This window comes from Cupressus sempervirens, chromosome 11 (assembly GCF_028749045.1).
Source record: "Cupressus sempervirens isolate cs-2001-9-10 chromosome 11, ASM2874904v1, whole genome shotgun sequence".
NCBI lineage: Eukaryota > Viridiplantae > Streptophyta > Pinopsida > Cupressales > Cupressaceae > Cupressus > Cupressus sempervirens.
This window is the reverse complement of record NC_143128.1, coordinates 372,272,304-372,292,251: the sequence shown is the minus strand read 5'-3', so window position 1 is coordinate 372,292,251 and position 19,948 is coordinate 372,272,304. Positions and strand designations below refer to the sequence as shown.

General features: G+C 34.2%; 1 pseudogene; it reads left to right on the top strand.

Moving 5' to 3' along the window:
- The window catches only part of LOC149529623 (putative methyltransferase PMT17), a 188,724-nt pseudogene extending 169,186 nt beyond the window's left edge, over positions 1–19,538 (top strand).
- The last annotated feature ends 410 nt before the right edge of the window (positions 19,539–19,948 follow it).

The window sequence follows — 19,948 nt, the reverse complement described above, 5'->3', positions numbered from 1 at the left end:
ATATAATATATCTAAACTAAAAAGACAATGGCGGGGAGTGGTTCATCGTGTAGATCTCCACTAACAGGTGACTACGACTCCCTCCCTTAACCATATCAAACATGTCAGACAGAAAGATAAAATAGACACGCGCACCATACACATGCAAATATGGGGTAAGTATCGTAAAAATCACAAGTCTAATATCAAATGCGTACATATAATAATGCATCTCTATCAACACAACATAATCATCATTAAAGACATCACATTAACATTGTTACAAAGAAACCACATTTACTAATTAGGAATCATTAAGACATCATTAACGTCATGTGAAATGAAATCAACAAGTATATATGTAATCCAAAACATGAAATAATATCTTAATATTACAAATCTAGTATCTCTAAAACTAATCAATGCATAAAATCAGCCTAAAGAATTTGAAAATGATAACAGAAATGCGATCTAGGGGTAGGCACTACCTCCAACCCCCCAAGAATTAGGCTTACTCTTGGAAGCCCATTACAAAGAAGCATGAATCAACACAGAACTAAGGTCCATGATTGGGGCAATTGATCACTCTATGACCATATTGTCCATAGAAGTAGCAATCTCCACTAAAGCCTCCCTGAGCTCCAGGTGCACGCGAATGATCACAACTACCAACACTAGCATCCTCACTGAGAGCTTGAGGAACTCGATCCAACCTATTGCGCATACTACGCTTCCAGTTGCGATAGTTCCATGACTGTGAACCACCACTGCTACCATGGAAGAACTTTCTTCCTGGCTTCTCCTGATTACCCTTAGAGAAGTTAGGAGAATTTCTAGAATTTCCAGCCCCTTGAGACTGGTTATCCCTCAATGCTCCTGAATAAAGTGTCCCTCTAGCCTGAACACCTGGTAGGCCACCTTGGCCTGAAGTCACACTCACCTCAACCAAAGTAACTCACAATATAGCATCCTTAAGGGTTTTAGGTTGGAAAACCTTAACAGCCCCAATGATGTTAGCATTAAGTCCTCTAATGAAATGTTAGACCATCAATGGTGAGCTATCACTAACTCCCGCATAAGACATAAGCTCGAAGAACTTACGCTCATACTCCACCACAGTCTTGGTACCCTGTCTCAAGTCATGAAACTCATCTGCCCTCTGCAGTTGCCACTGCTTTGATAGAAATCGCTCATGGAAGTGTTCAAGGAACAACTCCCATGTAACAGTCTGCATATTTATCCCAAGTTTCTTCTCCTCTATATTCCACCAAATCACTGCAAAGAGCTCTAAGTGGGTAATGGCATATCTTGCTTTGACATTGGAGTCAAAGTCTTGCATGGAAAAACATCTATCTAGAGCAATCAACCAATTCTCAGCATCATATCCAGTACCTTCTCCATTGAAAGGTTTGATCTTGACCCGTAATAGGTCCTTCATCTGGATGGACTGACTAGACCGCCTGTTTCTCTCTAGGATCCTCCCTCTAGGACTCATGGACCTATCTCTATCTCCATGCTCTGAATGATGAGCTCTATCCTGCAATGGTAGGCATGCTAGGATCTCCTTGACCAAGTCTCTAGTGACCGGTCCTTCTATCTCAGCATCTTGCTTAACACTAGCATCCTCTCTAGCCTCTTCTTGAATAGGGTCCCCTGAATGGACCAAGGAAGGAATACGGTGACTAACTCTCCCATGACTTCTACCACAACCTGAGCTATGACTCCTAGCAATGGATCTAGAATCAGAAGTCATCTCTCCTACAACACCCATACACAACAATGACATCTAAGAATCCATCATAGCCATAGGGTCACAACTTACTGACATCAAGCAATAATCCAAAAAGTTTTATAAGTTTTCTAGTTCCATGTTCAGAATTTGTATCATTTCAAAGTTTGATGTTCAACATTTTGGTTTCAAGTTTGATGTCAATATAAGTTTGTTGTTTTAAATAAGTTGCAAGTTTACTAATTGCTCAAGTGATGGTGCACATAATGCCCAGAGTTCCCAATGTTGAAACTCAAGCTCCGATACCACATGTAACACCCCACTCGGGAACCCAAGAGAAATAAACCTAACATGTTACAATGTTTACTGAACTATTTTTTTTTTTTGAAGTTTAAACAACATCAAGATAACATTAATGCGGAAGCAATATGAACATACACATCAAATACACATATGCAAATATAGATACAGTTTCAATTCCTCAAGAGTTCCTTTACGTTGGGTCACATTTAATGATTTTAAATTAATTAGTTTAAGTTCCAAGTACAATGTCTCAAGATCATAAAGGAATAATAGATACATAATCGCATAAGCAAAGCATAAGTATATCTAATACAATGAAAGTACATCAACTAAATAAAATCCACTGCACATGTCGTAGGGTATGTAAGAATAGATATAATACATCAGAATACATGATAACATACATACATCATCTGAAAAGAAGTCTCTAAGATAAGAAATAAGAATGATAAAGGTACATCTTCTGCAATGAACATCCATCAGCTAGCAATGTGAAGGGGAACCCAAATGGTAAGAAGGCACTACCTCCCGACCGCGTGGTTACCTAGTTAGGCTTCCACTCCCACCGTGTAGGGAAGATAATGAACGATCCACATATAGCTATGAAACATAAAACATCCCTAGGCAAGGTACCCCTAATAGCCAAAACTACCTCAAAGATAACACATGCTATTCAAGAAGATAAAATAATCCTAAAACAAGAACACTCAATCCAATACCGACACCACATAATCAAACATCATACATGAACCAAGTATAAACCAAATAACAAGATCATAAGATAAAGTCAATGAAAGATAATAACCTCAAGTCAAAAGCCACATGTCAAAAGTATAACATCCATGGATCACCAATCATCATCAATGAAAGTAAATAACCATAATAAACACATTCGACAATAGATACACCACCAACAATAAGTACACCACCAGAGATACACAAAATCTACAGAGGAGACTCAGGCTACACACTAGGGAGTGTCATCACATGGCTACTTGAGTTACCCTGGACTGATCTCTTAAGAGACCTCGGACCCTCAAGCGTTGAGTTACCCTGGACTGGTTACTCTGAACCCCAGACCCTCAACATCACACATATGGAAAACTAGAAAGCCCTCTCAAGAAGACGAGGCACTCATCTCATTCCCATCCTTAGTCTATACAAGCACTAAAGGCATGGGTAGATCAAAAATCTCTAACTTATCTTTTTAGTGTGTTTCCCCCCATAAATTTTAATTACTAGATTATCACTTATTACATAACTTGCATTAGGTTACCCTGGCACTGACCACTTTGGGTCCCGGACCCCTATGCAAGCCACTCCCAAGTCACGTACCTAGACAACCTCTCCTAAGCACATAAAAACACAGTTGTGTCCCATACCACAACACCCATAAAGATCAAACTGGGTTCCTTAATAGGCAACCCGAAAGCAAATTGGTTCTCCAAACCCAAGTACACATAAATGTTCCGTAGAGTAAACCTCATAAACATAATCTCAATATGAATCACAAAACACATCACAACATCTAGTCCCATAAATAGTATACAAGAAATCTCACAAAACCTCTGGTGTACATCCTAGACTAGTCAACACCTACTCGACTCCAAAATCCAAAGGCATAAATAATACAAGCAACACCACAGTTTCATAGTTTGGTTTGATTTGATAATACACAATAAAGTCAAAAGTAAAGTTTCAATTCTCGTTTCAAAGTATGAGCTTGATTGACAATATATTGTTGAGTTAATGATTAGTTCCCATTTCCAGTTGAACGTATGTTTTAATCAGATAATTCCCATAGTTTACCCTTGCAAAAGTATCTTGTCCCTATATCCAAATGATTTCAAGTTAAGTCCCCAAGAGTGATAATTAAATTATTAATAATACTTATTGATCCATCAATATAATAATCTACGTTTTTCATTAAAATTTGGTATTATAATAATTTAATTATCTTTAATTTAATCCACTTCCTTTACTCAATTAAATCAAATTTTAATTAAACCAATTATTATTATTTTTCATAAGAATCTATATTATATTTACAAATAATTTATTTAATTACAAAATTATTAATAAATGATAATACAAATTCAATATAATTAAAACTTAATATATTTAAGTTTAATAATTTAAAATTTTAATATAATTAAAATATAATAAAAACTAAATTATAATTAAAAAAATTTAATGCATATATCAAGAAACGTTTATAGCCCGCTGGCTAACACTACTGGCCGCAGCCCTTAGTGTGGCAGCTCTGCCGTAGCAGGCTGTTGCCGCAGCAGCAGTACTATGTACTGTTGCTGTTGCAACAGTCACTGCTGCAATAGCAGTTGACCGCCGTGCAAGGAGGACAAGGGGACAGGAGGTGGGTAAAACCCGCCCCTCCCCATTTTTTTTTTTTTTTTTTTAATATTTAAAACACCCACGTCTTTTTAAATAATTTTTTTCTTTTCTTTTTTTTAAATTTAAGAATTGTTTTATTATTTGATAAATTTTTATTTCATTAAAATTTATGATTTTCATTTCAAACAAATTCTACAATAAAAATTATTTTAAATATATATATATATATATATATATATATATATATATTTAATAATCTTTACATTATTAGTCTGATAGAAAAAAAAACTAAGTTTGACCATTCAAATTTCTAATTTTAAATCTTTCTTTTCCTTCAAACCCTACATGATTTAATTAATTTCCTCTATGATTCTTCTGTATAAACAAAGAGAAACTAATTTTAACCAATCAGATCTTGAAACAATCGAGATTATAAACATAATTTCAATCACCCAACATCCACGAAGCAAACAGATATTTCTAATTAAAATTACATTCACGGGATTTCAAAACCCTACCTCGTACTAATACTAAAACTCTAACAGCTGGATGAAAATTTCTACTGCAAGCAATATCCTTCAAGCTACGAAAAATTCCTTCTTTTCCAAACCCTCTGAATTGCTCTCCAAACCTGTGTGTTCTCTTGACACTTGTGTGTGTCTTGAAAACCTGTGTGTCCCCTGAAAAACCTGTGTCTGAAAAACTCTCCCTTCAAAAATGAACCCTCAAATCCCTCTAATATAGAATCTAATTACCTTTAGGGTTTCTGTCCCCACAAATCTAAATTAGAATAATTACTTTATTTAATTAATTCATTCATGCACAATTAATTTTCTTTTTAATTAAGATATTCTTTTATTATTCCTTCATGTACTTTAAGTGAATTGTTAAATTACTTTATTTAACTTTCCACTCAACTTCTATTTTAATCAATTTATATCTTATAAATCTCATGCGAACTTAATGCGATTAAATATCTTTATTAATTTCACATGTTTAATTTTTTCAATTAATTTCTTTTATTTTCAACTCATGCATAAATCATGCGAACTATAATCTTTATGATAATTAAATATCTTTTCACTTTTAATTTCATTTTTAGAAACTTAATTGGTAAAATATTTATTAACTTAAATAACAATAATATTTAGCATTTATTTAAAAATGCACTCTAAATATATTATTATTAAATTAAATAAATATAATCACGTTCTAAATTTAAACTTATAGCTTTTATCTTCGAATTCAATTCTTTATATTTAATTAATTTCTCAATTAATTAAATATAATTAAATATTCAAAAAGTCATAATAATTCTCCATTAAATTAAATTATTAATTTAATCTATTAATAGAAATTCATCAAAGACTCACAAAACAACATACGCACAAAAGACTCACAGATTTTAAAAAGGGTAGACAGTCTGTTACGAGTCCTTGCAGGACAAGTATTATAGGCTTATGGCTAGAATTGGACCTGATCATTATCGTCCCATTCTCACCATTTGAGTATTTGTAATAGGGCACGCTCATCCTGGCAATTCAGGGAAGTCGATGCCCAGTACCTGCATCCTGCATAAAAGACGAGCATGTACATGTATATAATATATCTAAACTAAACAGACAATGGCGGGGAGTGGTTCATCGTGTAGATCTCCACTAACAGGTGACTACGACTCCCTCCCTTAACCATATCAAACATGTCAGACAGAAAGATAAAATAGACACGCGCACCATACACATGCAAATATGGGGTAAGTATCGTAAAAATCACAAGTCTAATATCAAATGCGTACATATAATAATGCATCTCTATCAACACAACATAATCATCATTAAAGACATCACATTAACATTGTTACAAAGAAACCACATTTACTAATTAGGAATCATTAAGACATCATTAACGTCATGTGAAATGAAATCAACAAGTATATATGTAATCCAAAACATGAAATAATATCTTAATATTACAAATCTAGTATCTCTAAAACTAATCAATGCATAAAATCAGCCTAAGGAATTTGACAATGATAACAGAAATGCGATCTAGGGGCAGGCACTACATCCAACCCCCCTAGAATTAGGCTTACTCCTGGAAGCCCATTATAAAGAAGCATGAATCAACACAAAACTAAGGTCCATGATTGGGGCAATTGATCGCTCTATGACCATATTGTCCACAGAAGTAGCAATCTCCACTAAAGCCTCCCTGAGCTCCAAGTGCACGCAAATGATCACAACTACCAACACTAGCATCCTCACTGAGAGCTTGAGGAACTCGATCCAACCTATTGTGCATACTACGCTTCCAGTTGTGATAGTTCCCTGACTGTGAACCACCACTGCTACCATGGAAGAACTTTCTTCCCGACTTCTCCTGATTACCCTTAGAGAAGTTAGGAGAATTTCTAGAATTTCCAGCCCCTTGAGACTGGTTATCCCTCAATGCTCCTGAATAAAGTGTCCCTCTAGCCTGAACACCTGGTAGGCCACCTTGGCCTAAAGTCACACTCACCTCAACCAAATTAGCTCACAATATAGCATCCTTAAGGGTTTTAGGTTGGAAAACCTTAACAGCCCCAATGATGTTAGCATTAAGTCCTCTAATGAAATGTTAGACCATCAATGGTGAGCTATCACTAACTCCCGCATAAGACATAAGCTCAAAGAACTTACGCTCATACTCCACCATAGTCTTGGTACCCTGTCTCAAGTCATGAAACTCATCTGCCCTCTACAGTTGCCACTTCTTTGATAGAAATCGCTCATGGAAGTGTTCAAGGAACAACTCCCATGTAACAGTCTGCATATTTATCCCAAGTTTCTTCTCCTCTATATTCCACCAAATCACTGCAAAGAGCTCTAAGTGGGTAATGGCATATCTTGCTTTGACATTGGAGTCAAAGTCTTGCATGGAAAAACATCTATCTAGAGCAATCAACCAATTCTCAGCATCATATCCAGTACCTTCTCCATTGAAAGGTTTGATCTTGACCCGTAATAGGTCCTTCATCTGGATGGACTGACTAGACCACCTCTTTCTCTCTAGGATCCTCCCTCTAGGACTCATGGACCTATCTTTATCTCCATGCTCTGAATGATGAGCTCTATCCTGCAACGGTAGGCATGCTAGGATCTCCTTGACCAAGTCTCTAGTGATCGGTCTTTCTATCTCAGCATCTTGCTTAACACTAGCATCCTCTCTAGCCTCTTCTTGAATAGGGTCCCCTGAATGGACCAAGGAAGCAATACGGTGACTAACTCTCCCATGACTTCTACCACAACCTGAGCTATGACTCCTAGCAATGGATCTAGAATCAGAAGTCATCTCTCCTACAACACCCACACACAACAACGACATCTAAGAATCCATCATAACCATAGGGTCACAACTTACTGACATAAAGCAATAATCCAAAAAGTTTTATAAGTTTCCTAGTTCCATGTTCAGAATTTGTATCATTTCAAAGTTTGATGTTCAACAGTTTGGTTTCAAGTTTGATGTCAATATAAGTTTGTCGTTTTAAATAAGTTGCAAGTTTACTAATTGCTCAAGTGATGGCGCACATAATGCCCAGCGTTCCCAATGTTGAAACTCAGGCTTTGATACCACATGTAACGCCCCGCTCGGGAACCCAAGAGAAATAAACCTAACATGTTACAATGTTTACTGAACTATTTTTTTTTTTTTTGAAGTTTAAACAACATCAAGATAACATTAATGCGAAAGCAATATGAACATACACATCAAATACACATATGCAAATATAGATACAGTTTCAATTCCTCAAGAGTTCTTTTACGTTGGGTCACATTTAATGATTTTAAATTAATTAGTTTAAGTTCCAAGTACAATGTCTCAAGATCATAAAGGAATAACAGATACATAATCGCATAAGCAAAGCATAAGTATATCTAATACAATGAAAGTACATCCACTAAATAACATCCACTGCACATGTCGCAGGGTATTTGAGAATAGATATAATACATCAGAATACATGATAACATACATACATCATCTGAAAAGAAGTCTCTAAGATAAGAAATAAGAATGATAAAGGTACATCTTCTGCAACGAACATCCATCAGCTAGCAATGTGAAGGGGAACCCAAATGGTAAGAAGGCACTACCTCCCGACCACGTGGTTACCTAGTGAGGCTTCCACTCCCACCGTGTAGGGAAGATAATGAACGATCCACATACGGCTATCAAACATAAAACATCCCTAGGCAAGGTACCCCTAATAGCCAAAACTACCTCAAAGATAACATATGCTATTCAAGAAGATAAAATAATCCAAAAATAAGAACACTCAATCCAATACCGACACCACATAATCAAACATCATACATGAACCAAGTATAAACCAAATAACAAGATCATAAGATAAAGTCAACGAAAGATAATAACCTCAAGTCAAAAGCCACATCTCAAAAGTAGAACATCCATGGATCACCAATCATCATCAATGAAAGTAAATAACCATAATAAACACATCTGACAATAGATACACCACCAACAATAAGTACACCACCAGAGATACACAAAATCTATAGAGGAGACTCAGGCTACACACTAGGGAGTGTCATCACATGGCTGCTTGAGTTACCCTGGACTGATCTCTTAAGAGACCCCGGACCCTCAAGCGTTGAGTTACCCTGGACTGGTTGCTCTGAACCCCGGACCCTCAACATCACACATATGGAAAACTAGAAAGCCCTCTCAAGAAGACGAGGCACTCATCTCATTCCCATCCTTAGTCTATACAAGCACTAAAGGCATGGGTAGATCAAAAATCTCTAACTTATCTTTTTAGTGTGTTTCCCCCCATAAATTTTAATTACTAGATTATCACTTATTACATAACTTGCATTAGGTTACCCTGGCACTGACCACTTTGGGTCCCGGACCCCTATGCAAGCCACTCCCAAGTCACGTACCTAGACAACCTCTCCTAAGCACATAAAAACACAGTTGCGTCCCATACCACAACACCCATAAAGATCAAACTGGGTTCCTTAACAGGCAACCCGAAAGCAAATTGGTTCTCAAAACCCAAGTACACATAAATGTTCCATAGAGTAAACCTCATAAACATAATCTCAATATGAATCACAAAACACATCACAACATCTAGTCCCATAAATAGTATACAAGAAATCTCACAAAACCTCTAGTGTACATCCTAGACTAGTCAACACCTACTCGACTCCAAAATCCAAAGGCATAAATATTACAAGCAACACCACAGTTTCATAGTTTGGTTTTATTTGATAATACACAATAAAGTCAAAAGTAAAGTTTCAATTCTCGTTTCAAAGTATGAACTTGATTGACAATATATTGTTGAGTTAATGATTAGTTCCCATTTCCAGTTGAACGTATGTTTTAATCAGATAATTCCCATAGTTTACCCTTGCAAAAATATCTTGTCCCTATATCCAAATGATTTCAAGTTAAGTCCCCAAGAGTGATAATTAAATTATTAATAATACTTATTGATCCATCAATATAATAATCTACGTTTTTCATTAAAATTTGGTATTATAATAATTTAATTATCTTTAATTTAATCCACTTCCTTTACTCAATTAAATCAAATTTTAATTAAACCAATTATTATTATTTTTCATAAGAATCTATATTATATTTACAAATAATTTATTTAATTACAAAATTATTAATAAATGATAATACAAATTCAATATAATTAAAACTTAATATATTTAAGTTTAATAATTTAAAATTTTAATATAATTAAAATATAATAAAAACTAAATTATAATTAAAAAAATTTAATGCATATATCAAGAAACATTTATAGCCCGCCGGCTAACACTACTGGCCGCAGCCCTTAGTGCGGCAGCTCTGCCGTAGCAGGCTGCTGCCGCAGCAGCAGTACTATGTACTGTTGTTGTTGCAGCAGTCACTGCTGCAATAGCGGCTGACCGCCGTGCGAGGAGGACAAGGGGACAGGGGGTGGATAAAACCCGCCCCTCCCCATATTTTTTTTTTTTGTTTTTAATATTTAAAACACCCACGTCTTTTTAAATAATTTTTTTTTTTTCTTTTTTTTAAATTTAAGAATTGTTTTATTATTTGATAAATTTTTATTTCATTAAAATTTATGATTTTCATTTCAAACAAATTCTACAATAAAAATTATTTTAAATATATATATATATATATATATATATATATATATATATATATATATATATATATATATATATATAATAATCTTTACATTATTAGTCTGATAGAAAAAAAAACTAAGTTTGACCATTCAAATTTTTAATTTTTAATCTTTCTTTTCCTTCAAACCCTACGTGATTTAATTAATTTCCTCTATGATTCTTCTGTATAAACAAAGAGAAACTAATTTTAACCAATCAGATCTTGAAACAATCGAGATGATAAACATAATTTCAATCACCCAACAATCACGAAGCAAACAGATATTTCCAATTAAATATACATTCACGGGATTTCAAAACCCTACCTCGTATTGATGCTAAAAATCTAATAGTTGGATGAAAATTTCTACTGCAAGCAATATCCTTCAAGCTACGAAAAATTCCTTCTTTTCCAAACCCTCTGAATTGCTCTCCAAACCTGTTTGTGCCCTTGACACTTGTGTGTGTCTTGAAAACCTGTGTGTCCCCTGAAAAACCTGTGTCTGAAAAACTCTCCCTTCAAAAATGAACCCTCAAATCCCTCTAATATAGAATCTAATTACCTTTAGGGTTTCTGTCCCCACAAATCTAAATTAGAATAATTACTTTATTTAATTAATTCATTCATGCACAATTAATTTTCTTTTTAATTAAGATATTCTTTTATTATTCCTTCATGTACTTTAAGTGAATTGTTAAATTACTTTATTTAACTTTCCACTCAACTTCTATTTTAATCAATTTATATCTTATAAATCTCATGTGCACTTAATGCGATTAAATATCTTTATTAATTTCACATGTTTAATTTTTTCAATTAATTTCTTTTATTTTCAACTCATGCATAAATCATGCGAACTATAATATTTATGATAATTAAATATCTTTTCACTTTTAATTTCATTTTTAGAAACTTAATTGATAAAATATTTATTAACTTAAATAACCATAATATTTAGCATTTATTTAAAAATGCACTCTAAATATATTATTATTAAATTAAATAAATATAATCACGTTCTAAATTTAAACTTATAGCTTTTATCTTCGAATTCAATTCTTTATAATTAATTAATTTCTCAATTAATTAAATATAATTAAATATTCAAAAAGTCATAATAATTCTCCATTAAATTAAATTATTAATTTAATCTATTAATTAGACTTAATTAATAGAAATTCATCAAAGACTCACGAAACAACATACCCACAAAAGACTCACGGATTTTAAAAAGGGTAGACAGTCTGTTACAAGTCCTCCTTGCAGGACAAGTATTATAGGCTTATGGCTAGGATTGGACCTGATCATTATCTTCCCATTCTCACCATTTGAGTATTTGTAATAGGGCACGCTCATCCTGGCAATTTAGGGAAGTCGATGCCCGGCACCTGCATCCTGCATAAAAGACGAGCATGTACATGTATATAATATATCTAAACTAAATAGACAATGGCGGGGAGTGGTTCATCGTGTAGATCCTGACTAGCAGGTGACTACGACTCCCTCCCTTAACCATATCAAACACGTCAGAGAGAAAGATAAAATAAACACGTGCACCATACACATGCAAATATGGGGTAAGTATCGTAAAAATCACAAGTCTAATATCAAATGCGTACATATAATAATGCATCTCTATCAACACAACATAATCATCATTAAAGACATCACGTTCACATTGTTACAAAGAAACCACATTTACTAATTAGGAATCATTAAGACATCATTAACGTCATGTGAAATGAAATCAACAAGTATATATGTAATCCAAAACATGAAATAATATCTTGATATTATAAATCTAGTATCTCTAAAACTAATCAATGCATAAAATCAGCCTAAGAAATTTGACAATGATAACAGAAATGCAATCTAGGGGCAGGCACTACACTTTCCCACTTACCATTTAAATTTTTTCCACATTACTTTACCCTACCCTAAGTCCCAGTTCATAAATATAACCCAAGCTTCTATTATAATCTTTTAATTTTACATGGGTTACATTTTATGCTTAAGTAATAACTAGATCAAAACAACCTGTGATCTTCCTTAAGATCAAGGGTCATCGTTATGTCGCTTTGACAAAATGAAGATGATTTAACTATACTGAAATGGCAACAAGGTGACACCTATTCATAGGACCTAGTGATAGTAAAGTTTTAGAACAAGTTCATCATCGTCAGATGCATGACAGATCAATGAATGTTGTTATGTCACTAGTAGAAGTCATGTAATTTTTAACTATAGTAACATAACAATAGGAAGACATGTGGTAGAGTGGGCCATTTTCTATTGTGGCTAGTGGATTTTTCAGACAAGATGATAGATGTCCAATTTTTATTTGTTTCTTTGAAAAGTGGACCAAATTCTTGACATATCTTTGTCCACCATTGATCTCAAGGTGAATCTATGATTGTCACTTTGTTGTTATGTAGAGTTGCAAGGTTATTAATCATGGTGACATAGCGAGGGGTTGACATGTGGAAAGTGGTAGGGTTAGCCCATACAAGGAGTTGCCAAATGTTTCTATAAGAATAATGATCTAGCTATCAAATTCTTATTGGTAGCAGGGATAAACATAAGGAGAATTTATGTTTAGTTTTAGTTGTATGATCTTTCAAGGGTCAGTGGTTGTCACTTTTTCACTAGAAAAATTTGCACAATGAATACTCATGGTGAGATAGTAGTAAAGGAACACATGTCCCAATGGGTTTGACATAGTTCATAACATGGCTTTTGTGTCCACTGTTAGATTGAAGATTGATTGAGGGTTGTCGTTATGTCGCTAATAGAAAATGCTAAACCTTTAACCATAGTAAAATAATAACAAATTAACTTGTGTCTTATGAAATGTAATAGTAACATGAAAATTTCTAGTAAGGTTGAAAGAAATCTATACGTCAAAGTTCAATTGGTTTGACTCCCAAGTTAGAGGGTTTGAAGCTAAATCAACATGTGTTTTATTTCCTAACCGTCATATTTTTGTGAATCAATGGCCCTTTTCAAATTTCAAATAGAATGCCACCCTATTTTCTACAACACATTTATGAGAGTTAAAAGCTTCTCATGCAAATTGATACAAAGATTGTAATAGAGAAAATTGAAAGTTTTATTCTACGAAGAGATTGTTGAAAATTTAGAGCATGGTGTCTGGAAAATTTTTGTTAATGTGCCTTGCTAAGTCGTGAGCTTACTTGTATCAAACAATCTACTATAGTAATCAAAGAACAAGTGAGAAAGCCCAGTAATTATTTCTTTTGCCTACAAATAAGAATTCTAATATTCTCTAATTGTCATTTATAATGCATCCAAAGAAGGGTTTCTTTAAGAAAATTGATTATGCAAGTAGAAATATTCATGATTATTTTCTAGAACAATTGAATGAATCTACCAATGATGTCACACAAATAAAGAAGTTAGTCCCTATAAACCCTAGGTTGAAAGTCATAGATGTTTTATATGATAGGGGAAATTGGACCCAAGATGCGATGACATCTAATAATGGGCTAAAATTGTTCAAAAAAGGGTTTTCTAAAAGAAAATTATTGCCCCTCATGGTAATGTCTAAAATTTTAACCTAGGTAAACTAGTAGTGCCTAGAGTTTTTATGGACTCAAACCTCCTCACTACTATATCCTTAAGTTATGATCCAATAACCTGAATCATAAGAGGAACCAATGGGGAATGGATCCCACTACAAAATATCATGAGGTTATTGACAATCAGGGTTTGGAGAAGGAATACTTTTCTTGCAAGGATCAGATTAGGCAGGGGGCATTGAAAGGACATTTGGCTATAATTGGAAGCATGACCTTTGCCACAGCCTCAATCAAGGAACCTTTTAAAAAGCAATTTTTCAATTCTGGAGCCATAGATATGTATACGTGTCTTTGTGTAAGGTTTTCAGTAAAGATGAACAAGAATTTATGCCAATAAAATTCATGTATATGATGGTGCAAATTTCTTCCTTTGGATTTGATATTATTTTTTATTTTGCATCTTTTATAGCTAAGGAAATTCATGTAGTTTTGATAGGGATTGCAAAAGGAAAAATTAAGAAAACTCTTGGTTTTTACTCTTTGTTGATGCACATGTTTCTATTCAAAGGAGTTCACTGTTTTGAGAAGGAGATGGTGTTGACAAGAGAGCATGATGGAGAATCTCTACCAGTTTAACTATGGAGTGCAGACATGACTTGGGATGTAGAGGAGGCCAATTTTGTAAGATTTAATAGATATTTTGCATCTAGGTTGAGAAACCTTCTGTTGAAAGATAACTTTAGAATACCCAAGATATTGTTGGATTTCATTAGGTCAATGGATAGCCCTAATAATTTGAAAGTCTCGCATAATTGGGTAGACATTATATCATATCTAGTATCTATAGTTTTTAGAGTGTACAGATTCTAGGGAACTCTACATGTGCTACCCTACCAAGTACCTCTTAAGGTAGGGCTAGCTGAAATTCTATAGAAAATAGGTGGTTTGGAAGAGGCAAAATTAATTGCTAGGTTAAGGGGCTCTATTTTTCCTTCTTGCACTATGGCCCTCATCAATTCATAATTACAAAAGTTGGTTGGTTATTTCTATATAAAGTGTTAAGCCCATATACTATGGCAGTATCCCATACTAGATTCAATAATAGTGAGGGATTTTTTGAAGTTTTTAGAAAAAGGGCTAAGACTAGTGCTCGCAAACATGAATTCGATTTCCTAGAGGATATAATAAGAAATAAATTCTCCATCCAAGAACAAGTAATCAAGAAAGAAAAATGGAGAGTTTATTCTAGGGTGTTTGAATTCATTAACTATTTTGAAAAAGACTATAGTCCATTAAAGGATGCCAGGATATCAATTGACAAAGTAAACAAGTTAATGATAACCTTTCTAGAGATCATGAATATAATGAATGAAAAGAAGGCCCTTCTTATCAGTGCTTATCCTAAACAAGAAAGGGAGGTAATGAAGAAATTATCTTTTACTCCTACAATAGGTTTGAGACAATTGATTATTCAGAAGAAAACTAGTTATAACATAATCAGAAAGGAGTGGATGATTTCCAAGGGAAAGGAAATGGTTGGGTCAACAAGCATTTTTTTGACAAGAGGACCTCAATTGGAAGAAAGGCCTAAAGATCCAATGCCTAAGAGGTATAAGATATAAGAGAGGCATGTGTCACGAGGAGGAGATCACACTCTATCTCAATCTCCTTTGCATATAGGAGAGGAATAGCTTACTAGAGAGTAGATTGAACAACCTTGATCTTGTTAACCATATTTTCCTCCCCATAAAATATTTGAATTTAAATGTCTAGGCCCATCTAATGGTCATTTCCTATTTTTAAATATTTAAATTTCAATGGAAATACAAAAATAATTGAAATAAAACTTTAACGTATTTCCTTATTCCTAAGTGATGAAGCACTTTAATGTTTCCACAAGCCTACAACTTCCCTATCATCAAATTTTTTATCATCTACGGTGGTCACTTTGTCACTATGCAAAGATGTGAGGGATTGATTTCATGTAACATAGCAACAGTTTGACTTTGATCTTGGTGGCCTCCACTTTCTTGTAAGAGCAACTGGGCAATTATCTCATTGGCTAATATTATGATGTAGCATGATGGGTCCTTTCCTTATGGGTTAGTTCCTACAAAGTTCATTGTGCATCTTCCCAATCATTGATCTTCCTAGGATCTGCAGTTGTCACCTTGTTGCTATGCAAAACTATGAGCACTTTAATTCATGCAACATAGCAACATTGCACCACATGTCTATGTGGGCCCAAGTTCTTTGGTGGGCCATAGGGTGATAGGGTGATGAGTTAGATTGAGCTAGTGTATGGTAAGAATTTCATTATCTAAGCTCCTAATGTATTGAGGTCATGGGTCACATGTTCTTAGTTTCTACCTCCTACCGTCTAATGCAAATAGATCAATGATGGTTGCTTTGTCACTATAGGAAGTTGCTTGATAATTATTCATAACAAAAAAGTGATGAGTTGATGTGTGGAAGGTGGGTTCATTCCTTTGTAGGCCATAGTGTGTTGGGTCAATGTTAGAGAAGTTGGCAAGGGGTCATGTTTCTATTGGTTGGTGCACTGACAGGTTGGGTGTACCCTTGAGGCCATCGGATGGAGGATGATTGATGTCTCTTGCTTATTTGCTATGGGAAAATGATCAACCCTTAGCTATAGTGACATAGCAAGGATTTACCACATGTCCTAGTAGGCCTAATTTTGTAGTCACAGTTAGCACTAATAATACCATAAACCATCGATGGTTAAGTAAAGAGGTTGCTACAGTCAAGGTGATATGGCAGTCAAATGTGTGAAGACTCCACAGGGTGGCAAAAATAAATAACATGGTTGGTCCACATGGAGGTTTCTATTTGAGTGGCTAGATTGACCTGTTGACCTCACTAATTTGTAAAGCTAGAAATGAGAAAGATAGGGTTTCTTGCACGATCTAATCTTCATGATTGATTCCAACCACTTTCCAATGAATGTTGTGCATAGTGAATGAAGGAAAACACTCCATCTCTAGTTTTATCCATCTACTTGGTTAGAGTGACTTAATGGTGTCATTCTATCTTCTCAAGGATCTATTTTGATAAAATATTAGATTTCATTGTAATTGAATTTGTACTAAGATTAGATTTTCCCCAGGGTTGTATGATTATTCTCTAAAGCATTTAAGATAGTGGTTGTGGAGTAACTCCAATTAGAAATATCTCAATTATGCCTGAGCTATAAAGGCAATTTTTGTAAGTTTTGTTAGGGTCAACTCTTCTCTATTTTCTCTGATATTGCTTTATGAGTTCACTATGAATTCCCTTTGCCTCTGAACTTATATGACATTCTACCTTATCTCCTCCATCCATTGATGTATTGTACAAGACCTATTTGCCTCTCATTAGTGTATTGTGGATATCTACAATCTTGTATGATTGTATCTCCTTTTGGCCTATGAATGACATTTAAGTGAATTCTTTTCTTCCTTGTGTCATTTATTTGGGTTTTATGATCTACATGTGGTTGTTAGATTAAAACAACTCTAGATGTGTATATATCTTGGTGTCATGATGGTTCATAAGTGCATGTATGGGTAGAGATTAGTTTGAATACTCTATTTTGGTGCATCACCCCTTTAGCTTAGAATAGGTTGATTTGCTTTCATGCATTCCTTCTCCCTTTTCCTCTCCAAGTTTAGTTAGGTGAACCCTTATAGCAAAAGAATTCAGCCTTCTCTAGAGATTCAACCTCATAGTTAAATTCCCACAACTTGGAGGTTGTTTCCATGTTTCACAAGGGTGTCCTTAGGTAAAAACTTTGGACAAGGGTACAAGCTTTTGTAACAAAAAATGCCAAGGAGGAGTCTTCATTACTACTATAGAATTAGAAGAAGGAAATGCCCAAGAACCTCCTATGCCTAGCCTTGAACTAAGTGTTGCTGATTTCAAAGGGAATGAGTTATATCTATAATGGAAAATGCTAGCCATGAGTTCTTATCAGATGAAAACTTTGTCAAATCAAGAGATTTTTACCAATTTTCTTGGAGGAAAAATATTGAGAACTTTGAATAAAGATGTAGCAAAAGGAAAGTGAGTAGCCAAAAAAGGAGGACTCAATTATACAAGATGAGATAAAGGCTAAAATGATGCAAGAATTTAGTAGTCTAACTCCTAAAGAAGGAAGAAGAATCATTAGATCATCTAGAGTTCTACTCTTACCAAATTGGGACATTACATATGTAATGGTATTCAATACTATTACCAAGAAATTGAGTACTAATGAGAAGAGGAAAAAGGCACTCAATGGTATTGAATTTAGTGAGGATCATGTTACCTTAGTCATCTAGTCTCTAAAAAGAGGATCCAAATCTAGCTATTCTCAAACTAGTGGTTTTGAATTGATGGGAAATTTTATTGTCAAGAGAGCAAAGGACACTCCTAATAAGAGGTAGCAGAGTTAAATGTTGAAGTAGCTACTCTCACTTTAGACACTGCTAAGAAAGAGAAAAGATATAAACTAGAGTTGCAAGAAAAATATGAACAAGTCCTAGATGAAGGAATTTCATAAGAACATTGCGCTTGAATATAAAATGACAAGATATAGAGGATAGTCTAGCAAACCTAGGATTACTTACCATCCTCATCCCCCAGTATCACCTTTCAACACACTTCCAATTATAGAAATCCCAAGTACTCCATAGGAACCCCAATTGTATACAACCAAAGAGCTTAAAGAAGAAAAGACTAAATTATGGTCAATGCATATGGAATTGGGTATTAAACATGAAAGTAGGATAAGAGATTCAATCTTGTATCTAGTAGATAGGGTAGGTTGACCCACCTTTTATTTGGAATTGTCAAAGTAAGTAGAACTATGGAATGAATTGACAAATAATGAGGCAATTTTAAGGCCAATTGGAAACAAATGGATTAGTAAGGACAGTGATGTTACTATTCTATGTTGTTTAGTTATTAATCTTTCTTGTGAGCAAGTACAGAAAAAATTTAATCTAACTAATGGACTTTCTGATTTTGATAATAAGAGGAATATGTTGCAAAGGAGAATTAATAATTGTTTCTCAAAATACCTTGGTAAATATTTTGGTCTCTTTCTTTATGCACTCAAGGGCATAGGTAAAATAAAGGATAAAGAAGAATGGGCTAAAGAATTAAATGAGTTAATGAGCATCAAGCTAAATAAAGTGGTCAATGAAAAGGATCTCATCCAATTTATCAAGATAGCTAAAGAAGTTGTGTAGGTTCAAATATTCCTTGATTCTTTCAAAAGGGATTTTGTTGAGATTGATAAAATAAGAGAACAGATCCTAAAAAAATAGCAAGAGATATTGAATTTCAATTGGCTAGATGATGCACTTTTTAACAGGCAGATGGTAGAATATGTTCGAGCAGAGCAGTTGTTACTAGAAGAGGTTGAGGAAAAGGATGAGGATGGAGATGAAGTAGAAATAATTGATGCATAAAAAGAAATAAAATGGGAGAAACTAACTACAACAATAGGCATGGCTACTCAAACTGATAATCTGACAAAAGAACAACCAATTGTAATTATGGACATGACAGTTCAATCTAATGAGATGGAGAGAGAGAGAGAGAGAGAGAGAGAGAGAGAAATGAGTTGTAATAAATTTTTAGATATCAAAACCTAATACACCATGTGAAAATTAGATGGTTCCACAGTTGGAAGGGCAACAAATACAAATAAACCAATCATCGGATGAAGCCTTGCAACAACAAAAAGCTACCAAAGAAATGGTCCCACCACAAAATGATCAATGATAAAGAAATTATGTTGTAAGGTGCAAGTGAACACAAGGTTTTTGTCTTTTTGTGACAATGATAGTTTTGATCCTTCTGTAAATCTTGTATTGTA